This window comes from Odocoileus virginianus, chromosome 13 (assembly GCF_023699985.2).
Source record: "Odocoileus virginianus isolate 20LAN1187 ecotype Illinois chromosome 13, Ovbor_1.2, whole genome shotgun sequence".
Classification (NCBI taxonomy): domain Eukaryota; kingdom Metazoa; phylum Chordata; class Mammalia; order Artiodactyla; family Cervidae; genus Odocoileus; species Odocoileus virginianus.
The window spans coordinates 51,304,274-51,309,802 of NC_069686.1; the positions used below are offsets into that span (position 1 = coordinate 51,304,274).

The 5,529-nt window shown below is 39.8% G+C and overlaps 1 non-coding gene across 1 annotated transcript; it reads left to right on the forward strand.

The window, feature by feature from the left end:
* The first annotated feature begins 3,808 nt into the window (after positions 1-3,808).
* TRNAV-CAC (transfer RNA valine (anticodon CAC)) lies at positions 3,809-3,881 on the forward strand. Its single transcript has one exon. It is a non-coding gene; the product is annotated as a tRNA-Val (tRNA).
* Positions 3,882-5,529: the final 1,648 nt, after the last annotated feature.

The following is a 5,529-nucleotide window of genomic DNA, read 5'->3' on the forward strand; positions in this document are numbered from 1 at the left end:
AAGAATACACAGAAGAACTGTACAAAAAAGATCTTCATGACCCAGATAATCACAATGGTGTGATCACTCACCTAGAGCCAGACATCCTGGAATGTGAAGTCAAGTAAATGTGAAGTCAAGTGGGCCTTAGGAAGCATCACTACGAACAAAGCTAGTGGAGGTGATGGAATTCCAGTTGAGCTATTTCAAATCCTGAAAGATGATGCTGTGAAAGTGCTGCACTCAATATGCCAGCAAATTTGGAAAACTCAGCAGTGACCACAGGACTGGAAAAGGTCAGTTTTCATTCCAATCCCAAAGAAAGGCAATCCCAAAGAATGCTCAAACTACCACACAATTGCACTCATCTCACATGCTAGTAAAGTAATACTCAAAATTCTCCAAGCCAAGCTTCAGCAATACATGAACCAAGAACTTCCAGATGTTCAAGCTGGTTTTAGAAAAGGCATAGGAACCAGAGATCAAATTGCCAATATCCGCTGGATCATCAAAAAAGCAAGAGAGTTCCAGAAAAACATCTATGTCTACCTTATTGACTATGCCAAAGCCTTCAACTGTGTGAATCAAAATAAACTGTGGAAAATTCTGAAAGAGAGGGGAATACCAGACCACCTGACCTGCCTCTTGAGAAACCTATATGCAGGTCAGGAAGCAACAGTTAGAACTGGACATGGAACAACAGACTGGTTCCAAATAGGAAAAGGAGTACGTCAAGGCTGTATATTGTCACCCTGCTTATTTAACTTATATGCAGAGTACATCATGAGAAATGTTGGGCTGGAAGAAGCACAAGCTGGAATCAAGATTGCTGGGAGAAATATCAATAACCTCAGATATGCAGATGACACCACACTTATGGCAGAAAGTGAAGAGGAACTAAAAAGCCTCTTGATGAAAGTAAAAGAGGAGAGTGAAAGGGTTGGCTTAAAGCTTAACATTCAGAAAAATAAGATCATGGCATCTGGTCCCATCGCCTCATGGGAAATAGATGGGGAGACAGTGGAAACAGTGTCAGACTTTATTTTTTGGGTCTCCAAAATCACTGTGGATGGTGACTGCAGCCATGAAATTAAAAGACGCTTACTCCTTGGAAGGAAAGGAGTTGGTTGCTATGACTAACCTAGATAGCATATTAAAAAGCAGAGACATTACTTTGCCAACAAAAGTCCATCTGGCCGAGGCTATGGTTTTTCCAGTGGTCATGTATGGATGTGAGGGTTGGACTGTGAAGAAAGCTGAGTGCCAAAGAATTGATGCTTTTGACCTGTGGTGTTGGAGAAGACTCTTGAAAGTCCCTTGGACTGCAAGAAGATCCAACCAGTCCATCCTAAAGGAGATCAGTCCTAGGTGTTCATCGGAAGGACTGATGCTGAAGCTGAAACTCCAGTTCTTTGGCCACCTGATGCAAAGAGCTGGCTCATTGGAAAAGACCCTGATGCTGGGAGGGATTGGGGGCAGGAGAAGGGGACGACAGAGGATGAGATGTCTGGATTGGCATCACCGACTCTATGGGCATGAGTAAACTCTGGGAGTTGGTGATGGACAGGGAGGCCTGGCGTGTTGCGATGCATGGGGTCGCAAAGAGTCAGACATGACTGAGAGACTGAACTGAACTGAACTGAACTGAACTGAGAGATACAATTAGAGCCTTGTAGACTCTGCCTAGGAGACTGAGCACTCTTCACTCTGAACTTAGATTTAACATATGGTTAGAACTGCTCACATGGACTTTAGCAAAGTGTACTTAGCATCATTAGTTTTTTGTATTAATCCTTCTCCCCAACAAGAAATTGTGAATTAACTGTATTATCGCTTTGAGTCTTGATGTTGAATCTATCTAACTCTTGGTATTGTTAAAAATCTTCTTCAGAAGTTACATATAAAGGGGAGTAGAATTTGAGCATATTACATCATCTTACAACAACATGTATGGAGCACTGCCCTTGATGCCAAGAGTTGTGCTAACCTGTTGGAAATATAAGGATATGTCAAGTTGTCACAGGTGTTGAATGAGATCAGATCACAAAGGGTTCCCCAGTGCAAGGCAAAGGAGTTTGAACAGGATGCATGCTTAGTTGCTCAGTCCTGTCTGACTCTCTTGTGATTCCATGGACTGTAGTCTGCCCGGCTCCTCTGTACATGGGATTCTCCAAGCAAGAATACTGGAGTGGGTTGCCATGCCCTCCTCCAGGGGATCTTTCCAACCTGGGGTTCGAACCTGTGTCTCCTGCATTGGCAGACGGACTCTTTACCACTGGGCCACCTGGGAAACCATTAAAGGTTTTAAAGCAGGAGGAGGAAAAAATGAAAGTCAGTTTTTAGGGAGTCTGATCTGATAGAATTATATAGGATGAATAAATTCAGGACAAACTAGAGGCAAAAAAAAAACCGAATTAGTAGAGTAGGTAAGGATTGAAGTTGTCCAGCTGTGGACAACAAGACAGAAAGGAGTGAGAGCAGTTCAGGGAGAAAGGAAGATAACTATGGGCTGAAAGCTTGATAATGGAAACACAACTTCTATTATTTAAGTCCTAAGTATTTTTCTCTATTATTTTTATTCTTTACTTATGTATCTGTCTTCTTCCAAAATAGAATTTCAGAAAGTTTACAAAACTTCATGCAGGATAACATGAAATTTAAAATAATTTGGTCACAAAATTATAACAAAGGAATGATTCTGGTTAGAAAGTAAGGGAAATCAACCCTGAATACTCATTGGAAGGACTGATGCTAAAGCTGAAGCTCTGGTATTTTTGGTCATCTGATGTGAACAGCTGACTCACAGGAAAAGTCCCTGATGCTGGGAAAGATTGAGGGCAGAAGGAGAAGAAGGCATCAGAGGATGAGAAGGCTGGTTGGCATCACTGATGCAGTGGACATTAACTTGGACAAGCTTCAGGAAATGGTGAGGGACAGGGAGGCCTGGCGTGATGCAGTCATGGGGTCACAAAGAGTCGGGCACGACTGAAGTGACTTAGCAGCAGCAGCAGATAACTGAATAACAAAATCAAGGTTGTTCTAGAAAATGCATGCTGGGAGGAGAACACAATTTGATACTTGAATCATTGTGCAAATAAATGTAAAAAATTAAGGTAGAAAAAAAACCAATTTCTCAGTATAAGCCCAATAGTTTCTGATACCAAAAACAAAGAGAAATGTCTCTCTGAGGTATGCAGACAGAAGATACTGTGCTCTTTGGCGAAAAATAACTGTCCCCCCAAAAAATTTCTTGTCTGTGACTGCACCACACAGCTTTCAGGCTCTTAGCTCCCTCACCAGGTGGGGAGCTGTCCTCCCCACCTCCCGGGGTGGACAGGAGTTCTAACCATTAGACAACTAGGGATTTCCCCTCAGCAATCTTCTGAGAGTAAAAACATCTAGTAATGTGAGTACTTGGTATAACATGAGGAGGAAAAAAGTCCAAATTAGTGAAAATAATAATGAGAGGCTCCAAAGCTCTTTTTGTCTAGTCTGACTGACTTCGGGGATGGATTTCTTTTTTAATCTCCAGATGTCATGTTTCCCAAAATATGACCTACATACCATCAATATAAACTGAAGTACTTGATAAAAACATAGACTCCTGGACCTCCCACAAGTTGTAATGAATCAGAATCTCTGGGGAAGGGGCCTCAGGAATTTAACTTTTTTAAAAAGATTCCCAAGTAATTCTGGTACACACTGATGTTTGGGAACCTCTGACTAAAGTCAAGTTTTTCAGTCTATAGTTTTTCAAATCTATAGACTTGTTACAGGATGTGAATTCAGTGAGTCATGATAGGCATTTTAAAAAATGAGAACAGAGACTTCCCTGGTGGTCCAGTGGTTAAGACTCTGAGCTCACAATGCAGGGGACCCAGGTTGGATCCCTGGTCAGGGAACTAGATCCCACATGCCACAACTAAGAGTTTGCATGCTGCAACTAAAGATCCTGCTTGCCATAACTAAGACCTGGCACAGCCAAATAAATGAATAAATATTAAAATAAATAAATAATGAAATACAAGACAGAATAGACTAGAATATATCAGAGTGCCCCAAGTCGTAAGGGTATGGAACAAGCATAAGTATTCTTAAGGGTAAGTTTTGTGAATATATACATATTATGATATGAAGTACATATAATTTAACACAATAAAAAATATTTATATAGTATATCCATATATGTGTATATATAAAGCATGACTATTTATATACACATATGACACCATGACATATATAAAAGTCTTATAGTCACCATATATTTTTCATGACAGTACCAGTTAGAGGAATTCTTCAGAGGATATTTCCTCTGACTTGTTTTCTCCACTCAGTTTCCATCACGTTTTGAGCAGCAGTGTGTCTGAACTCAGGCCTGAGGGAAGGACCCAGTAGGTAGGTGTCATGTGTCCGAAACCATCAGCCCAGCTGGGCAGAAGCAAGTTACATTCGTGAGGAGTTGAGATGTTAAGACAAGAACTAGAAAATAAATAGAAGGCCAGAGATAGCAACTATGCTCCCAAAGGCCAACCCAAGAATCTCCTCAAGATACAACGGGTTCACCTAACACAGAAGTGGAACAAGCATGTCTGAGTTGCCTCTACAACACAGCAGTTCTTCTCCTTTTTGACCACTTTTCTTTCTCTTTCTAAAAACAACCTCCCCTTCTACTCAAGAAAGATCTCATCTCTGTGAATCCAAGGCCTTCAAGTTGAGGCGTCTGTTCCCTGCCTTCTCTACCTAAGAAATACACATATTTCAAAACCAAGCTGAAGTTCCACCTTCTCGGTGGAAACATCACAAACCACAGTCAGGGTTCTTTGCTCTGAATTTCTACACTCATTTATTCATTATCACAATCTGTCTTTTATAAATTCATGCATTCACTCAGGACAAATGTTTATTAAGCATCTATCATGTGTCAGGTTCTGTAATGGTAGAAAATTTACTTGGCTTTGAACTCTTCACAGCACTCAGGTCAATGACTTGTATGTATTAAGTACTCAGCATACATTGTTGACTAAAATGCATTTTTGCTTCCTACTTCTGTTTTTTTGTCTTTTTCTTTTTTTAAAATACTAACAGTAAATACACAGAAAGAACATGAAAATGTGTAGTAAACTGGGTGGCAGCTAACTGTACTCACTTTTTCATGTCTTTACAACACAAGGCTGTTCTTGTGTGTGTAGATATGACTTACTTAAGTTAAATTTAGTTACATTAAAAACATTTATCAGAAATGTATCTGAATACATTCCAAGCATCATTTATCCTAAAAAGGCAAATCAATTTTGAATTCACGATGGAATCTTTAATTTGTTTCAATTTGTTCTACCTGAGATGCTTAAATCAATACATAATATGCTCACATCTTCCTAGGAATATCCTAAACCAAAAGTTAAGAATGACTTGCTCCTTTCTTTGTTAAACAAGCTTTAGGAGTGAACGTATCACCTTATGCATTTTTAAGCAATAAAAATATCTTCACGGAAAAAATTTTTTACTCAGTTTCTAAGATTGAATAATTTGAAACAGCTCAGAAGCTAGGTA